General features: G+C 44.1%; 2 non-coding genes across 2 annotated transcripts; one reads left to right on the forward strand and one right to left on the reverse strand.

Moving 5' to 3' along the window:
- Positions 1-4,742: 4,742 nt before the first annotated feature.
- Trnat-agu (transfer RNA threonine (anticodon AGU)) lies at positions 4,743-4,814 on the forward strand. The gene has a single exon. It is a non-coding gene; the product is annotated as a tRNA-Thr (tRNA).
- A 14,644-nt stretch (positions 4,815-19,458) lies between these two features.
- On the reverse strand, positions 19,459-19,533 carry Trnat-ugu (transfer RNA threonine (anticodon UGU)). The gene has a single exon. It is a non-coding gene; the product is annotated as a tRNA-Thr (tRNA).
- Between the last annotated feature and the right edge of the window lie 1,310 nt (positions 19,534-20,843).

Below are 20,843 nucleotides of genomic sequence, written 5' to 3' on the forward strand. Positions count from 1 at the left end.
TTCTGTAGCCGCGGCAGACGTGCTTGAGACACGTGCAAACAACTTGAGTATATGGATTTATTTTTTGTGAGAACAAAAGAACCGTAATTAGCCGTGAAGCGGCGGACGCGCACCAGCCCGGCAAAAGGAGTTCATGCCGCGTCCCGGATGGAGCAGGGTCTTCTCGCGTCTCTGGACAACTTCGTCTACAAATGTAAGTGCCGTTCCACGCTCTGCGTGTTTACGTTTGCAAGACCAATGATTCCACTTTATGCATTTTTATACGACTTCTTTAAACTTACACTTGTGAGTTACCCATGTCAATAAAGTTTCAAGCTATGCTACCACATTCTTAGTTGTCGCACTCAAATAAATCACCTTCTTTGCGCTAAAAATTCAGTTATGTTGTCCGTTCATAAGCGCTCAGTTAACGGTTCGTTCATGCATAGACATCGTGCATGTATTATTCCAGCCGTCAAGGCTCTGTTATGAAAACTATAGTTGTTTTTCTCCTGTCTTTCACAGATTAGGTCTAACCTCCTGTTCTGACCACATTTCTGTCCTATGTTCCTCTTTCCTTTTGCTATTTACTGTAAGGCCACCTATCGAAACATTGTTTCATCCAGTCGTTCCAGATGTTCCTTCCTGTTTTGTTTGTGTTGTTCCACTATAGCTGTTCCCAAGCCCGTTTCAGAAGGGAGGACGGGAGCAACACCTATTTCAAAAAATTTGGTTCACCTGCTAACACCTGGTAAGGGCCCCTTGTCGGGGTTACAGTGAAGGCTACAATGGTCGAGGAGGGAAAGTGGGGTCAAGAAACACACACCATGGCTCATACAACTGAAGTAGCAACCCTCTCTGTAGGGATTATGACTCACCAAAGGCTGTGGAAGAGGGGGGGGAGGGGGGGGGAGAGACCTCAGTTATGAAATAATGGTCCTACGTGAGTTGAGAGTTACGCAGTTGGGTTGATAGAACAAATGCGAAAAAAAATCTGATAGTACTTTTTACCAATATTATCGAATTTCTTTCCTCTTCCAATTTCGTACTGAACGTTGGAACAAGTGATTGTCTGTATGCGTACCTTATTTTCGTGGTCCCTACGCGAGATAGACCTCGGTCACAGCAAATTTATCGCACAGTCTTATGCTAACACCTGTTTTCTAAATTTATGACACTGTTTCACGAGGACACTGTTGCCTTCCTTCCAAGAATTCCCACGAATTCCAACAATATTCTCCGGGCTCTATAATTCCTAACAGAGCGTCTCTGAATTAGTTCGATTCCTGCTGTCATGCCTATTTTATAAATTTGAAAAGTTAATAAGCCACGGAATAAAGTAGATAGAGAGGTAGAGAGGTAAAGCTTGACACACATACTTGGAATGACTTGGGGTTTTATTAGAAGCAAAAAAAAAAAAAAAAAAAAAAAAAAAAAAAAAAAAAAAAAAAAAAACTGGACAGCAAAACTGTTACCGTGACGGGTGAGAGGTACGCCGATATGTTACAGAATCGCATCATCCCCAGCCTGGCTGATAAACGCCTGCTGGAACGTACGATATTTATGCAGGATGACGCTCCACCCCATATTGCTAGACGCGTGAAAGACCTCTTGCGCGCGTCGTTTGGTGATGATCGTGTGCTCAGCCGCTACTTTCGTCATGCTTGGCCTCCAAGGTCCCCAGACCTCAGTCCGTGCGATTATTTGCTTTGGGGTTACCTGAAATAGCAAGTGTATCGTGATCGACCGACATCTCTAGGGATGCTGAAAGTCAACATCCGACGCCAATGCCTCACCATAACTCCGGACATGCTTTTCCGTGATTCATTCAGTTTTCAAATTTATACTGACTTTTTGATCATCCGGTACACACATCTGAACCTGACTGCTATTATCTATTCCATAAATTTGGTTTTTTTGCTACAAAAATACTTAAACTTGCTTTGTTGGGTATTTATTCTAAGAGGTTGATTCGTATTTTTGCATTAGTTTCAATATCTTTGTTCATAGTCTCCAGTGTTACTGGTGATAGCTAATGTCTTCTGGACTTTATAAAATTTTCTTAATACCTAATATATGTTGTGTCGATGTCAAAGTTTTGAAGCATTTCTTTCAAAAATGCGCTGCTGAGCCACCCAGTTAAATGAGAATAGATACAGTGGTGTGGAACGGAGGAGAGAGGATACTGGAAAGGCATAAAAATGATACAGAGTCAATTGGTATAATTGTAATAGCAAGCAGCTGAATTGGGGCATGTGCGCCAGTTACGGTAATATACAGACTGACTGTCGACTGGCAGCGAATGGCTGCGGCCCAAACAGACGTACCAAAAAAAAAAAAAAAAAATCTATTGGTCGCCGCGACTGCTGAATGCGCCGGCGGTTTTTAATATAACAATCGACCGCACCAAGTGAACTATATTCTCGCATGATTCAAATTTCGATGAGAGGGAGCGGCTAGCGGGTGGAATGCTGTTGTTGCTTTTTTCAGCCCCTCCGCCCCCGCGCGCAGCAGCTACTGCGGTGCCCAGGACGCGCGGGTGTACGTTCTGGTCATTAAAGGCCTATATTGCACTTGTTAATCATCGCAATTGACATGTGTGCGGTTTGTGTACGGCGCGGCAAGGCCCATATTTCACCATTAGAGGTAGGAATGTGTGCTCAACAGTCGCGTAATAGCGGTTTTATGTGCGGTGCCTATCACTGGTTGCTGCGCATGCGTAAATCAGCGCGCGCCGCACCGATAATTACGTTATTACCGAGCGGGTAATAGAAACAAAAATTCGCGTTTGTATTTGGGGATATATATTTGTAATTATGCTAGCCGGCGGCTAGTTGTAACAGGTGCAAAGCGCGCCGTTCTGCGGTCTGGCCCTAAAGATACCTCGTCGGAAACAAAGCGTCGTTACTCTCGCTGCGGTCGCGATCTCCACCGCTCGCTGATTGCACTTATTGTCGGCCTACCCGCGCCAAAAATTTAGAGCCGGTCGCGCGGCAGAACTATGGCTGCGCATCCGATAGCTTGGCCTCTAGGCTGTAAGTTCTGGCTCCGTGACAAATATCTCTTCAGGATGATACAGAATTATTTCTTCAGTGTCGACATCGTCCTTTTTCGTGTGTTTTTTGGGCTACCTGAAACATTTAGGTGTTAATCAAATGAACCTGTATGGTTCCAGATGAAATTAAATGTCGTGTGACTAGGGCCTCCCGTCGGGTAGACCGTTCGCCTGGTGCAAGTCTTTCGATTTGACGCCACTTGGACAACTTGCGCGTCGATGGGGATGAAATGATGATGATCAGTACAACACAACATCCAGTCCCTGAGCGGAGAAAATCTCCGACCCAGCCGGGAATCGAACCCGGGCCCTTAGGATTGACATTCTGTCGCGCTGACCACTCAGCTACCGGGGGCGGACTGGTTCCAGATACCAAGACTGAAACACCTATGATGTATTTGACTGAAGCGACGAATGAAGACGTATACCAAGGCCGTTGTTTCCCGTTCACGAGGCAAGGCGTTCGATACAGTTTCCCACAGTCGTTTAATGAACAAAGTAAGAGCTTATGGACTCAGACCAATTGTGTGATTGGATTGAAGAGTTCCTAGATAACAGAACACAGCATGTCATTCTCAATGGAGAGAAGTCTTCCGAAGTAAGGGTGATTTCAGGTGTGCCGCAGGGGAGTGTCATAGGACCGTTGCTATTCACAATATACATAAATGACTTTGTGGATGACATCGGAAGTTCACTGAGGCTTTTTGCGGATGATGCTGTGGTATATCGAGAGGTTGTAACAATGGAAAATTGTACTGAAATGCAGGAGGATCTGCAGCGAATTGACGCATGGTGCAGGGAATGGCAATTGAATCTCATTTTAGACAAGTGTAATGTGCTGCGAATACATAGATAGAAAGATCCCTTATCATTTAGCTACAATATAGCAGGTCAGCAACTGGAAGCAGTTAATTCCATAAATTATCTGGGAGTACGCATTAGGAGTGATTTAAAATGGAATGATCATATAATAAAGTTGATCGTTGGTAAAGCAGATGCCAGACTGAGATTCATTAGAAGAATCTTAAGGAAATGCAATCCGAAAACAAAGGAAGTAGGTTACAGCATACTTGTTCGCCCACTGCTTGAATACTGCTCAGTGTGGGATCCGTACCAGATAGGGTTGATAGAAGAGATAGAGAAGATCCAACGTAGAGCAGTGCGCTTCATTACGGGATCATTTAGTAATCGCAAAAGCATTACGGAGATGATAGATAAACTCCAGTGGAAGACTCTGCAGGAGAGACACACAGTAGCTTGGTATGGGCTTTTGTTGAAGTTCCGAGAACATGCCTTCACCGAAGAGTCAAGCAGTATATTGCTCCCTCCTACATATATCTCGTGAAGAGACCATGAGGATAAAATCAGAGAGATTAGAGCCCACACAGAAGCATACCGACAATCCTTCTTTCCACGAACAATACGAGACTGGAATAGAAGGGAGAACCGATAGAGGTACTCAGGGTACCCTCCGCCACACACCGTCAGGTGGCTTGCGGAGTATGGATGTAGATGTAGATGTAGTTGTGCTGATGACTATGTCACCCTGGCTTTGCACAACTTCATAGACACAGACTACTCTAGCGCAGCTCCCTCCTCAATCTATAACGCTGCTCGAGTTTAGGGGTGAATATAAAGTGGACTGAGGCGTAAATAGGAATTTGGACTGAGAAGAGAGGCGTGCTAGGGTAGTCTGCGCAGTCACCGTGCCAGGGTGGCGTAGTGGTTAGCACATCTGCCTAGTGAGTAGGAGACCCGGGTTCGAAACCCAGCCTTGGTGTTTTGTCACTTCACTCTACAGATATACATCAGTGATGTGTTAGTTGTCATAGTGGTCTTCAGCCCAACGACTGGTTTGATTCAGCTTTGCACAACTATTACTGCGCATATCCATTTGAAGTAGCTGAGTAAAGTCAATACCTAGTCCTCCTCTGCAGCCCCCCCCCCTTCCTCGTTCCTGGTCCGTGTTCTCATATCTATTGTGAAATTGGCGATACCTTGAAGCATCAGAATGTGTCGCATCAACCAACCCGTCCTTTTAGTCCATTTGTGTGGTGAATTTTTCTCCCAATTCGATTCAGTACCTCTTCATTGATTACCCAAGGGCTTATGTACTCATTGGGATGTAGTGTGTTGGTGACGACGAAGAGCACTTGTGTATAATTCGGTAAGTCCAGAATGAATCTTTGAATCTGTAGCAGACTGTTCCGGTCGCTGTGGCCGAGCGGTTCTAGGAGCTTCAGTCCGCAACTGCGCTGCCTCGGGCATGGATGTGTGTGATGTCCTTAGGTTAGTTAGGTTTAAGTAGTTCTAAGTCTAGGGAACTGTTGACCTCAGATGTTAAGTCCCATAGTGCTTAGAGCCATTTGAACCATTTGTAGCAGACTGTACGCAAGCATCCTAGCAGGTCAAACTGTGTGCCAGATCGGGACCAGAACTGGGCTCCTTGCCTTTCGCGGGCGATGCCCTTATCGACTGAGTTATCCTGATTCGTGAAGAAGTTTGTGTATGTAATTTATTACCTCTACACCAGACAAGTCGTGGGACCACAGGTGCGAAGCTGGGGCAGGTCACTACTTCAGTACTACAACTGTTCGCCTCTCCACAAACTTTCTCGCCAAGAGATAGATAGATAGATAAATAAGTAGATAGAGAGAGAGAGAGAGAGAGGTAGAGGTAGAGGGAGCGAGTGTTTGTGTGTGTGTGTGTGTGTGTGTGTGTGTGTGAGAGAGAGAGAGAGAGAGAGAGAGAGAGAGAGAGAGAGAGAGAGCCCTGAACAAAGTATAATGCTGTGTGTTATCGTCTCACGATTCTCTTCTTGCATAAGAGGACTTCTTAATGGATTGTGAACATACATCTCTCCTTCGCTGAGGATTTCTTTGTGCAGTTCAGCTGTGGATCAGTGTAAGTAATGAACTTTCGATTGCTCTTCACATTAGCTACGCTATGTTGCACGAAACAAAATATTCAATCTGTCGTAGTTAATAATCCATGGACGCTAGCCGCACTTGTGGAGAGGCACATATAGAAGCTCTGAGAATACAAACGTGTGCGGTACGTATTCGGAAGCAGCTTGCCCCATAACTTAGTGTGAAACTACAACATTTGTAGTCTAGAACGATCATTGCAATGAACGAACCTGGAGGAAATTGCAACAACCACGCCACGTGCAACCAGTAGGAGTACAAACAGACAATTGACTTCTTATATCAGTTCAGCCACATCGCAAAAAAAAAGGTCTTTCAGAATTACAGTCGCATATATTATGGGGCGTGGCGAGGAAGCATTGAAGCGTGGTTGTGTTGGAACATTGCTTATCGCTTGTTTCGATCCTGTACCGCAGTTCATTGGTACTGCATTCTCGATTACACTGGGTACTTGCCAAGTGACTGTATCACACGCATACTCAGTCTGTGGCCAACGGCCGTGTCAGGCAAGAAGCCATGCCTTGTGCGTAGATTCTAAAGGAGAATGTATAGAGAGGTCCACTTAAACGTTTCAGCGCAAATATCTCTCGAACAACTGAAGATACTGAAAACCGACTTTCACGGGTATGAATGTAAGGCAGAGGCTCATGAAAGTAAATACTATGAGACATTCTAAAACTTAAGCAAACATTATTTTCAACACAGATTTATGTTTTTTTTTTTTCAATTGCCACCCCTTATTATTTCTTACGCCACCAATAACATGAAAAATCACCAAAAATGGCGTTGATTGCAATTACGTCGCGAGAAATTGCAAAGCGAAGTTGATGCCTGAAATAAACGTAATGCACCGCTATTGCACAATCCCGAGATACAAGCAAGAACCCCACGTTGTTCGTAATTGCGATGTAATTGGCGTACTACTATGCAACAAATGCTGTGCTTATTGCTATTCACACTTTTATTAAGTGGACTGGAAACAAAACAGATGTCCAGTCGCACACAACGACAAATAATGAAAGGGGTTGCTCGTTTCTGCTTTATTGATCATAACTGAAGTACTAGAATGCACATAAGGGTAACGAAAAACCGAATATCACCGGCCAGGGCAAACGTAATTAATCGCTGACCAAGGATCTAATAGAGGGGTAAATAGTAGTTGTACGTAGTTGTGTGGCTGGACATCTGTATTGTTTCCAGTCCACTTAATAGTGTAAATAGCAATAAATGCAGCTACCGGTGTATCGTAATCAGTTACTCACATCGTGATTAGGAGCAAGTAGAGTTTTACGCTTGCATTTCGGGGGTGTGCAATAGCTGCGCACTCTTTTTTTCCGAGCATTCAGCTCACTTTGAAACTTCTCGGGACCTAATAGGCGTATTGAGATGCAACAAAGCCATTCTTTTTTGATTTTTCGTGTTACTGATTGCGCAAGAAATAATATGGGGTGTCCATTTAAATGAAGATCACATACCTAATGAGGAGATACTGACTAATATTGGGGAGAAGAGGAATTTGTGGCACAACTTGAGTAGAAGAAAGGCTCGGTTGGTAGGACACGTTCTGATACATCAAGGCATCAAGAATTTAGTACTGGAGGTAAGCGTGGAGGGTAAAAATGGTACAGGGAGACCAGGAGATGAATACACTAAGCAGATTCAGTAGTTACTCAGAGGTGAAGAGGCTTCCACAGGATAGAGTAGCATGGAGAGCTGCATCAAACCAGTCTTCGGACTGAAGACCACAACAACAATACATTTAAAGGAACATAAGTTTGTGTTGAAGATAATATTTGATTACGTTTTAGAATGTCTCAGAGTATTTCCTTTCGTGAGCCCATTGCATTACTCCCGTGAAAGTCGTTTTCCAATATCTATAGTTAGTCGTTCCAGAGATATCTGCACTGAAACCTTTAAATGGACCACCCTGTATTAATACATCATAGCGTTACCCCACTTCAAGTGTTGTAGGACCTACCTCCACGTATGGAAAATACAGTGGTGAAGAATACCTTTTATTCTGAAGCACGTGCACTATTCACTCTGCAATGTAATGTCTTCATCTAGAACTTGTCCCCTATAGCCAAAAAGCGGTGTGAACAATGTACTGAGTGTCTGACTGAGTCTGAACAAGGCCTCCAAGAAAATTATAATACTATACAATATAAGTTTCACATGGTCTGCCATGGAACTAAGACTTATTTTGCGATTTCCTAGCGATCGCAATGCAGGTGACTGCAGAAGAGCCTACAGAACTTGAAAGTGTGAGAATACATGTTATTCTTTTGAATCCAAGATAACATAGTTAAAAGATGTCGAACAAATCCTTAATTAAGAACAAAATTATTTCATATCTTGTTATTTCAGTGGTGGCTTAGTCATATCGCACTATATGGTCGGCGTTGTCTTACTAGAAATTACGTCATAAGCATACAAAAACAACCACTCTGTAAAAAACTTTCTATCAGTTTATTTGCATCGCTCATACAGCAACTATAGTGCCATTCTCGTGCCTGGCAAAACTGAACGGCTGAACTTATTATTCTCCTGAGTTTCCAGCAAATACTGTGTGACATCATATCTGCCTACCACACAGAGTGCCCTGTTGCTGGTCCTGCTGCTGATCATTGTTTTGGCGCACTACGTCGAGGTGTTAAGCTCCCATACTGGGATCTGACGAGAAGAGAGCACAGAGGCTGCATTCACTAGCTTCTCACAAGTGTATCTGTGGTTAAGATAATGCCATCTGAAACTTCTTATTATATTTGTAAGAAGTACCATCATTAGTTTACTAAATGAAAGGTATGGTTTCGTTCTTTAAACTTAAATGGGCGTAGGTTTAGAAGAGGGGAAGGAATGGGGAAGTTGTCAATGTCGGCTTACTTTCGACAACGAATCTGTTATAGAAGGAGAATGGGAGGCGAAATGTGATTTTTTTTTTTTTTGTCAAAGCAATCATCCCGTCATTCGGCTGAATGGATTTAGCGAAACCAAATCTAGATGGCCAGAAGAGGACTCGTACTCTGCTACTCCTTATATCCTGTCCAGAGACTTACGATTTCCTCATCTCGGTGAGTGCAAAGACCCTTTTTTGCCTATTGCTACAACAGTCGCACGAGAGGACGGACGGTGGAGGACTGTCATTACTAATAACGCAATGGGAAACGACTGAAATCAACATACATTTTTCGAAGAATCCTCTCGACATTTTTCAGAATCATCTTTGGTGTCATAGAAGCAGTTTTAACGTACATTTTCTCTTCACTTGTCTGTTCGTCATTTTTGTACAGAAAATTTAACATCGTTCGTTTCTCCGTGGATAGTATTCTCAAAAGAACGAAGTGTGACCGGAAGGACACTCAGGTGCATGCCAGTATATTTCATGTTCTGTCACAGGACGGCACCTGTCGTGACGCTCATGTATCGATGCCTGCGAGTGCAGTAAGTAGCTCATACTGAGCTCCAGCATCAGCCTTGCCTGAAATGCTGTATCACCGGCTCTCTGCCCACGTTGCATGAAATAACCCATCGCGTGTCAGGTAAGGCAGCGGCACTATTGCTATTCCTTTCCACCTCTATGAGGTGCGCAGTCAACCAGTATGAAGATATGTCCGTGCTGTCTGTCACGAAAAATGTTTATTCGATGGTGTCTAATGTTAGATTCGAATAACCTCTGGAGCCTTCTCTGGGTTCAGTGTTTCCATGCGGGTTTTGTGTTGTGAAATCATCGTCCGCCCTATTCGTAATTCAGTAGCGAAAATTTTATATTCGCAGCGTTATTATTTTTTTTTTTAAAGGAAAACGTTCAGTAGCGTGATGATCCTAGAACTGGGTTGCAGAACCACAGCGAAAACCATGTCGCATGCAAGTTACAGGAGTACAATCAAACAGTCAACGTTCCATATCAGGGCAGCCACCCCAGTGAAAGAAAACAAAAATAATGCTCTGTCAACACAACAAGACCGGCAGTGGCCTGTACTATGTTCGTGTCACTACGCTTTTGTTTTTATTTCCTTTTCCTAGGAACGTCCCTACGGGCTATGAAGAGACTAGCAGATAAAAGAGGAATCAAAATCATTGTGAAACCTGTCGCCTACAGTATACACGAAGCATTGACGAGAGTCATGGAGACGCAGAGTCACACAGATTGGGTTTGTAGCAAATAAAGTTCTAAGTCACACGAAATACGAAGCGCCCTTATTCCTGATTAAAGTAGTTATATCAGAACTGGGTCGAAGGGAGCAACACAAAAATAACATCGAAAGGTATCTTAAATTTCTTTTAGTGACCATGTTCAATAGTCGTAAGTTTTTCTGAAGGAATGTCTATGTCAAACTAAACCAACTGTCACGATAGAAACAGAGTTTGAATGAACTGTCCTTTCTCAATTTTTCACTTATGGTACTTTAATAAAACCAGATACAGTTACGTGTGTGTCTTTCTGTATGAGTGTGTGTGTGTGTGTGTGTGTGTGTGTGAGAGAGAGAGAGAGAGAGAGAGAGAGAGAGAGAGAGAGAAACTCTGCTTGGTCCGGTTCACTAAGCGAAGCGACCGCACAGACGACTTGATCAACCTGTTCTACCTAGGCTAATCTATGACTCGTTTCGACAGCAAGCCACATGCACTACACTGTTACGTGTATTACAGTTATTATCTAATAAATAACCAGAGCTTAGATTTCTACGTCATATTTGAAAAGAACTATCTCTCCTAAGTGATTTTGCTATCGATAACAATTTATTTTTCACTCAGAGTAGTAGAGGAACAGTTATCGTCACTAAAAACGTAGAAGCATTGTTATTAACAGGTGAACGAATTGTGAATCAATTTATTGAAAGTTATTATTGAAGATTTTAAAACTGAATTCTTCTCAAGTCCGATGCGTTGGTACTTGTAACAAGCTAGATTTACGAGCCGCATCCAGAGTCGAACCGGGAGACGTGGATTTCTCTTCTGAAACTGTTACAGTTGAGTTAACCCCCAACTCTCTCTGATAATAACGCCTTGAGAAGTGTCTATAAACTTCCTACAGCCACTGATTTCAATCCGTTCGTTTCGATTTCGGGCGCACTTACAGAATGCTGCGTAACTATAATTCTCGGGAAAATTCTACATCGGAGTTTGCGGGTAGCCCCAGGTTTGTATTTCTGAAAGAAATTATTTTGTTCTTCAAAACGTGTGTCTTGAGTTCGTCAGTCATTTGTAGTTCTCAGTAAGTGATTGTAGACAATCCACGCAATTTTCATATCAGCTACAGGTCTCGGTTTCGAGGTTATGTTGCACGGTGAACTGAGGTTTAATTGGCTTCTGTCCTTTGATTCAACGTATTAGTATGAATATTGGAACAGTAAATGATTCGATATCCCAACCAGGATGGTGTAGTACGGGATCATTTGTGCTGAGAGTGTGACTAAATGATAAAAGTGTGCCATTTTTCCTGAGATGTCGTTTATTTCTTCTAATACCAGCCAAGTTTCACAGTTGCAGAATACATAAACTCTCACATTATTCAGGAACTGTGATTCTATCTCCAAACATTCTACAGGAAGGAAACTGATGATCAGGTTTTAACGTGTCATTGACGCGACATTTCATCTTAAGTAGCTTACGAAAACCATAGGAAACCTGCATCTAGATAACGTGATAAGTATTTGAACAACATTCTTCGTCAATGCCAGCAAAGTTTTTCTGATCATCACCAAATTTGGGCCGGCCGCCGTGGTCTAGCGGTTCTGGCGCTGCAGTCCGGAACCGCGGGACTGCTCCGGTCGCAGGTTCGAATCCTGCCTCGGGCATGGGTGTGTGTGATGTCCTTAGGTTAGTTAGGTTTAAGTAGTTCTACGTTCTAGGGGTCTTATGACCTAAGATGTTGAGTCCCATAGTGCTCAGAGCCATTTGAACCAACCAAATTTGGTAAACAGCATGTAGTTCATGAAACGTTTCAAAAATGTGTATAAACGCAACGTAACAAATGATATAGTTCGTGAAAGACAAACTGTCAAAGTAGTAGTTGTTGTTTTTAACATAGCGCGGGCAAGTTAGTTTGGAAAAACGCCAGGAGCGTCGCCACCTACTATAACTACTGAAAATAGCGGCGAATCAGGCGGAGAAAGCATTTTGTGTGCTAGAATTTTCTCGTTCCGAATCGGTTATGAATGTGCAAAGAGCTTTCTAAGGCAAGTTTATACAGTGCATAATAATGTGGTACAAGAAATTCGAGGATAGTGGCTGTTCGTGTAATGCAAAAAGTTCAGGCCGATCCGCTGTGTGGATCGTGCGAGGGACGTGCTGTTGCCATGTCCATGAAGTCCATCGAGCTATTGCAGAAATGAACATCCGTCAGCCAAGAGTATGGGAAGTACTTGGTAAGCGATTGAGAGTCAAGCTCTACAAATTGCAGCTTCAGAACCATAAGCCATGAAGATAAATTGTGCTGTCTGCAGTTGTATGCAGAACCATCTAAAAAAAGAACTTCTCAAGCAAAAGCCACTTTTCATCTTTCGGCTAAAGTCAACCAACACAACATATGCTTATGGAGGACAGAGAACCCACATGCAACTGTGTAACACGTCAGGGATTTAGAGACAGTTAACGTGTTCTGTGCCGCGACTAACGACACGTTCTGTGCGTCCTTCTGCCCTGAGAGGACCGTCAGTTGCGTCAGTTATCTCAACATGTTTCAGTTGCGTCTCGTGCCACAACTTTAATAGCAAGAATTCTATCTTTCAACAAGATGGCGCCCCTCCACATTTTCACAATTGAAGGATTATCATGCTAAAAGGGCTAAGCACCAATTTTGCATAAATTGTGTTTTCCACTTGGTTAGGTGGTATGTGAAAAGGGCTTTTACCATCTAAAAGAGCAATCTCCAGTGATGGCTGATGTAGGTGCTACGGATGTCAGTAGATGGCATGAGACGTAATTGCTATGTCTTGTTCACGCTAAATGCGGTAAGTTCAGAATGTGTTAAGCGAGTTGGCTATACTGGACGCAGATATTACACACTTCCGCGTGCTCTTGCCGTTTTGTGACCTACCTCTCGCGCGTCTTCATTGGCGGTACAATGGACAGTGAAAACAATATGAGTAGTTCAGCAAAGGGAAGTAACAGAAGAAATTTAATGAACACCGTAGTAAAGCTCGCAATAAGCAACCATTTAAAGATATTCAGGAGAAAGACTTATTTTATATACTTTCCACAAGCAAAACATTTATAAACATTAAAAAACATTTAACTTTGACAATTAGTCTTCCGCATAGCGTTCGATTTGTTACGTTGTTCTTGGCCGTTCATCTAACCGGTTTTTTGAAATGTGTTATAGGCTTATAATTACTCTGCAGTTGGTAACAAATCGCGTCAGAAATCACAGTGTTATAGTTGTATTCCTCCTGTATTTTTTTGCGTGTTCAGAAAAGTTTACCTTAACTAGTTGTGGAACTAAAAAGGAATGTTTCTCGTCAAGGAAAATTTAACATTCACAGGGTGTTGTCTGCAAGATAAGAGCGAGAATTATGCAGTGAACTATTAGTTCACTGCTGAATTTTTGAAAACATCGCTGGTGAGCCGTCTACCTTCTTTATAGAAACCAACAACGCTGTAATTGTTTTCCAGCGTGGCCCTAGAGGGCAACCTATACACAACGAATGCGATGTCTCTTTCTTTCCTTGTTATAGTTCTTAGTTTATTTATTTGGCAATAGCTGCGTTAGCAAGCTATTTCTTCTTTATTATATGGTTATTCTACGTAATTTTGATGTCCTATTTCCAATAAGTACGTATTTTTGTACACAATTCTTTCGACTTATACCTGATTGGCTAACGCTGACATTATGCTGTCAACTGTAGGGGAGCCTAAAGTGTTTAGGAAATAACTGCACTGCTCTCTCCAGCAATTGAAAATTGAAATTGAAATTTGTGGCAAGAACTTATGGGACGCATTCGGAAGGACGACGGTTCAATCCCGCGTCCGGCCATCCTGATTTAGGTTTTCCGTGATTTCCCTAAATCGCTCCAGGCAAATTCCGGGATGGTTCCTTTGAAATGGCACGCTCGACTTCCTTCCCCATCCTTCCCTAATCCTATGAGACCGATAACCTCGCTGTTTGGTCTCCTCCCCCAACAACCACCAACCAACCACCTTATGGGACCAAACTACTTGATCTAACTTAAACTAACCTAAGCTAAGGACAACACACATACCCATGCCCAAGGGAGGACACGAACCTCCGGCGGGCGGGGGGGGGGGGGGGGGGGAAGCAGACCGTACGGCTACCCCGCGAGGCTCACCAGCAGTTGACTATCGTCATTCGGCGGTTTCTGCTCCTTGTACAGACATTGTCCTTCAGTATCGATATATCTATGGTTTGTAATTTTATAGTTAATTTTAACTTCTTTTTATGTATCTCTCTAATTTATATTCTGTATGATATTACGGTTTCGAACGGGGGAAGATGACCACGTGAGGATCGAAACCGGTCACCTTCTAGTAAATGTGCCTTCGCGATCTGGAATGCTTCATAATTAATCTTGAATGGTGGCTGTTTCAGTCCTGCATCATGACGCTAAGGGCAGTTGAATGAAGTCTGCATCAAAGTTCGAAGAGCGAGCGAACGGTCGTGTTGTGCTCCGTGTCCGCCGCATCCCTGCCAGGCTGCGGTCGCGGTCGGTCGGCTGACTTTTTGTGCCGCCACAGTGCGACTGCGGACCTTAGGCAGTGATTGTAGTGTTAATGGGCGCGGTTTACGGCCGCCGCGGGAGTTTGTAATGGCGCATAAACACGGTGCTACAGGCGTCGCTGGCTCCTCCAATGGCGCCGCCTCCCGGGCCGCTCCGCTCCGTCCCGTCTTACACCGCTGGAGGAACGGCAGAGGAGGGTGCAGCCAACTCGGCAGGCTGCTACATTCCGCGATCTTCCGTCTGCTGCCTCTCTGTCAGGGATGCGGAAAACCGATCTGTTAAAAACCGATACCGGTATTTTAGTTCTGAAATACTGGTATTTTTCGGTCCCGGTCGTAAGAGATTTATTAATTTTTTAATAATAAATACCGAAATATCAACATAATGTCAGTTCGGTATGTTGCCAAGATGGAAAGTTTTGTTGCACGTGGACTGCACCATTTTCGTGCCAACCGCTGGTTTCAACATGACGGAGCAACGACACATACGGCGCCGATATCGACAGAAGCCGTGCGTCGATTGGTTGATAACCGTGTCATTTCAAGGCACCGTTACACTGCATGGTCTGCAAGAGCGCCTGACATAACAGGTGTATGATCTTTTCTTTGTGGGGTGGTTTACCTTACTCGATCTGCTACCACTGAAGGAATTAAAGTAAGAATACGACAGGAAATCTCTAGGATTCCTACTGAAATGTTAGGTAGAGCCCTACATAACGTTCAATCCCAAAGAAAGCAGGTGTTGACAATGTGAAAATTACCGAACTATCAGTTTAATAAGCCACTGCTGCAAAATACTAAGACGAATTCTTTACAGACGAATGGAAAAACTGGTAGAAGCAGACCTCGGGGAAGATCAGTTTGGATTCCGTAGAAATGTTGAAATAACGACTCTACGACTTATCTTAATCGATTAAGGAAAGGCAAAACTACGTTTCTAGCATTTGTAGACTTAGAGAAAGCTTTTGACAAAGTTGACTGGAATACTCTCTTTCAAATTCTGAAGGTGGCAGGGGTAAAATATAGGGAGCGAAAGGCTATTTGCAATTTGTACAGAAACCAGATGGCAGTTATAAGAGTCGAGGGACATGAACGGGAAGCAGTGGTTGGGAAGCAGTGGTTGGGAAGGGAGTGAGACAGGGTTGTAGCGTCTCCCCGATGCTATTCAGTCTGTATATTGACCAATCAGTAAAGGAAACAAAAGTAAAATTTGGAGTAGGAATTAAAATCCACGGAGAAGAAATAAAAACTTTGAGGTTCGCCGATGACATTGTAATTGTGTCACAGACAGCAGAGAACCTGGAAGAGCAGCTGAACGGAATGGACAGTGTCTTGAAAGAAGGATATAAGATGAACATGAAAAAAAGCAAAACGAGAATAATGGAATGTAGTCGAATTAAATCGGGTGATGCTGCGGGAATTAGATTAGGAAATGAGACGCTTAAAGTAGTAAATGAGTATTGCCATTTGGGGACTAAAATAACTGATGATGGTCGAAGTAGAGAGGATATAAAATGTAGACTCGCAATGGCAAGGAAAGCATTTCTGAAGAAGAGAAATTTGTTAACATCGAGTATAGATTTAAGTGTCAGGAATTCGTTTCTGAAAGTATTTGTATGGGGTGTAACCATGTATGGAAGTGAAACATGGACGATAAATAGTTTGGACAAGAAGAGAACAGAAGCTTTGGAAATGTGGTACTACAGAAGAATGCTGAAGGTTAGATTGGTAGATCACATAACTAATGAGGAGGTACTGAATAGAATTGGGAAAAGAGAAATTTGTGGCACAACTTGACTACAAGAAGGGATCGGTTGGTAGGGCATATTCTGAAACATCAAGGGATCGCCAATTTAGTATTGGAGGGCAGCGTGGAGGGTAAAAATCGCAGAGGGAGACCAAGAGATGAATACACTAACAGATTCAGGAGGATGTAGGTTGTAGTAGGTACTGGGAGATGAAGAAGCTTTCACAGGATAGAGTAGCATGGAGAGCTGCATCAAACCAATCTCTGGACTGAAGACCGCAACAACAACAACAAAAGCTGCAGGAATGTGCGAAGGTAGAGCTCATGTATCGGATGTGATATCAATGAAATAAAGGTTTGGGTTGGGTTGTTTGAGGGAAGAGACCAAACTGCGAGGTCATCAGTCTCATTGGATTAGGGAAGGATGGGGAGGGAAATCGGTCGTGCCCTTTCAAAGGAACCATCCCGGCATTTGCCTGGAGCGATTTAGGGAAATCACGGGAAACGTAAATGAGGATGTGCCGAACGCGGGATTGAACCGTCGTCCTCCCGAATGCGAGTCCAGTGTGCTAACCACTGCGCCACCTCGCTCGGTAATGAAATAAAGAAGCTCGGCACATTCAGTAATATCATTCTCAGTAGTATACGTCGACATAAAGGTGTGTGAAGTAATTGTGCTCATCTATTTTCGATCAACAATTTCACGTTCTTCTGAGTCACTCCGTATCAAAAATTACTGATGTCCGATTTGTGTGCGCTCTCCTTATGTCGCCCTAGAGACGTCGAGGCCAAGTCTCGGCGCTTAGGCCGGCCCTGCGGTTTGCCGTCTCACGGTTCTACCACGCCGTCCCTCTCGGCGGCAGCGACTGCAGGGAGCAGACGGGGGACGCACTGGTGAGGAGGGTGGTGACGCGCACCCACCTGGGCGTTGTCCCGGTCGCGGGCCCGGGCAGGCGAGTATTTTAATATAGCCATTAGCGGCGCTGGCGGCGGGCCAGCCGCGGCCTACTTGGCCGCTCTCCTTTTCGGGTGACAGTACTTACCGGGTGGCCGCGCCGGCATGTTTACGTGAGCGACATGTTAATGGGGCCTGACGGACGCGCCCGGGGCGCCGGCCTCGAGGCGGCAGTCCGCGCGCTTCCTGATCACCCGGCAGCGCCGATCGTTGGTGGTGGGACGCTCCCACGACGGACTTCCACGAGTCAGCTGCTCTAGCAGAGCACGGGTCTCTGCTCAGAAAGCTTTCGTCATGCTGGCGAGAGGAATGGCCGCGGATATCTAAAATTAAGGGCAGTCACTACGCGTTAAGTCGTCCTACGATTCAAAGAGTATTTTAGTATAGTAAGACACAAACATCGAAGACTTTCACACCGAGCGAGGTGGCGCAGTGGTTAGCACACTGGACTCGCATTCGGGAGAACGACGGTTCAATCCCGTCTCCAGCCATCCTGATTTAGGTTTTCCGTGATTTCCCTAAATCACTTCAGGCAAATGCCGAGATGGTTCCTTTGAAAGGGCACGGCCGATTTCCTTCCCCATCCTTCCCTCACCCGAGCTTGCGCTCCGTCTCTAATGACATCGTTGTCGACGGGACGTTAAACACTAATCTCCTCCTCCTCCTCAAAGACTTTCACGTAGATTATAGCACGGCTGAAATTTAATCGTTGGAAGCTCAACAAACATCTCTGTCGGCCCAACCCAACAGGAGGACCTCACCATCCCAAACTCTTAGATTTAGTGGTAAGATGTTCCAGCGGATAGCCCGTCAAAATCTGAACACAGGTAAAGCTCGAAAACAGAAGAATGTGTACTGAAGTGTGGAAAAGGGCCGGCCGGAGTGGCCGAGCGGTTCTAGGCGATACAGTCTGGAACCGCCCGACCGCTACAGTCGCAGGTTCGAATCCTGCCTCGGGCATGGATGTTTGTGACGTCCTAAGGGTAATTAGGTTTAAGTAGTTCTGAATTCTAGGGGACTGATGGCCTCAGAAGTTAAGTCCCATAGTGATCAGAGCCATTACAACCATTTTTTTGAGCGACAGTTTAACTTTCAAGTTAATTTTGAAAAACGTTAAGGGGCTGTTTAACTTCCATGAACTTTCTTGGATTACATTAACCGTTAATTAGGTACCTACTAATTACAACAAAAATGACGCCGAGTCACCCGCGGAAATTGTGTACTGAAAAGTTCGGATCACGTACGTGTGTGGTTACACCGGGATTGAGCGCCTGATCTAAAAAATGGAATGTGAGCGAGAATAGCTACAGGCGTTGGCTGCTTGCTGTTGTTTGTTTAATGAGTTCTCGTTAAGAACTACTTTCTGTTAGTGGATTGACTGTGGAACCTAAATCGTGGAGTCGCATTCAAGTTCTACAACCGACGAAAATTCGTGGGCGTATTAAAATGATTATAGTAATTTTGTATCAAGAACGAGAGAACAAATACTTTTCGAGTGTAAAATGGGCTTTGCAAAAACATCAGAAATTAGGGCTCGCACTTCAAGCCTTAGGAATTTGAAACAACACATAAGGACAGCAGATGAATCGCGGTTTGTACAGTTTGAAGAAATAGTGAAGACATCGTCCGGTCGAGAAAAGCCAGAAAGAGAAATCCGTCTTGGGAATTCAGATGTCGGCAGCGGAGCCTGTAGCAGTAATCCTACTAGAAGAATGCGACAGAGAAGCATTCAAATAACTTTTGACACTACAGCAGTTGGCATCGGTGTGGAGCAATACATAGTAAACTTTGTTGTTACGAACATGATTTATGTACACGTCGACGAATCGAAATCATTTGAGAAATTAATAAAAATTTTAAAAGTTCAATTTCGAGTAGAATACTGGGCAAATGCATCGTTGATAAGTATATTCGATTAAAGCAGCATTTATGAAGAAAAATGTGCACGGAGAATCAGATACTGTCCTTTGCTCCATTATTTTGAACCTCCCGTGATATAATATTGATAAGTAAATAATTATAAAAATAAGTGATTAAATGATTATGAAATGATAATTAAATCGACCACCCTAGCTGCAAACAGACGTTGATATACATCATAGGGGACATGTTGAAAATGTGTGCCCCAAACGGGACTCGAACCCGGGATCTCCTGCTTACATGGCAGACGCTCTATCCATCTGAGCCACCGAGGGCACAGAGGATAGTGCGCCTGCAGGGACTGCAAGCTCCACCTGAGACCCACATTCCCAACTTAATGTCCACACCGCTACATTTGTAGTGCGCCTAATAGAAGTACATCAACGCCTCTTTCCAGCTAGGGTGTCCATTTAATTATCATATCATTTCTAGCAAAGCTGCATGGCCATCAACGGTAACTGTTCTTTCGGGAACAGATACTACCGTCATATATAGTTAAAATATGGTCTCCCGGTCATTGACCTTCTTGTGCGAACGCACACGCTATGCCCGAACTCGTACGGGACTTGGTAGATTAATCTTCCACGAGTAATGAATGATGGGCAAACGTCTATTAGGCGCAGTACGAATGTAGTGGTGTGAACATGTTGGAAATGTGGGTCTGACGGGGAGCGTGCAAGGGATAAGACCCTGCAGGCGCACTATCCTCTGTGCCCTCGGTGGCTCAGCTGGATACCGGCACGGTAGCTGAGCGTGTTCGGTCAGAGGGCTAGCTGCCCTCTGTAATAAAAAAACTGAGTTAATGGATCAACAACGAACTGAAACGGGTGTCTTTCGACGTCCGCCCAGAGCAGATACAACGAACGAAAACGAACAAAATGAGAGAAAAAAAGATGGATAGAGCGTCTGCCATGTAAGCAGGAGATCCCGGGTACGAGTCCCGTGCGGGGTACACACTTTCAACATGTCCCCAATGAAGTACATCAACGCCTGTTTGCAGCTAGGGTGTCCATTTAAGTATCATTTCATTTCTAGCAAAGCTGCATGGTCATCATCGGTAACTGTTCTTTCGGGAACAGATACTACCGTCATATATGATTAAATGATTAAACTGTTTGGATGCCATATCTAAACTATCCCAACCAAAAACTTTTTGGTTGAGCAACTGCGTTCGATGCATTGGCTCATTTCACTATACCCAGAACATAGAGTTTACTATTACGAGTTAACGATTAACGTTTAACTTACGATAAATTTCCTGTAAAGTGAGAGCTTGTCGTTTAAAGTAACGAACTTTTTCCAGTAACGGATTAACGGTTAGCGAAGTTAATCAAAAAGTTAACGTCGCCTAGCTACGCTTACAAGCGAGTGTACTGCTTGTCTGTCGCTGCGTTCCGCAACGCACCCACTGCAGACAGACAGAGCTGCCGTCTGGCGTCAGAACTGTTGTCAGCCGCTGTCGCTGTGTCCGGAATCGCACCTTTAATGGTAGTAGGTTTCGGTAGCACGCTGTTAGTTCCCAGTCGGCACGCAAAGCCCGCACTGCCGAAACTTGGCTGCGCGTAATGGCAGCCGTGTCAGTCGGT

The sequence above is a fragment of the Schistocerca cancellata genome, chromosome 1 (genome assembly GCF_023864275.1).
Source record: "Schistocerca cancellata isolate TAMUIC-IGC-003103 chromosome 1, iqSchCanc2.1, whole genome shotgun sequence".
Lineage (NCBI taxonomy): Eukaryota > Metazoa > Arthropoda > Insecta > Orthoptera > Acrididae > Schistocerca > Schistocerca cancellata.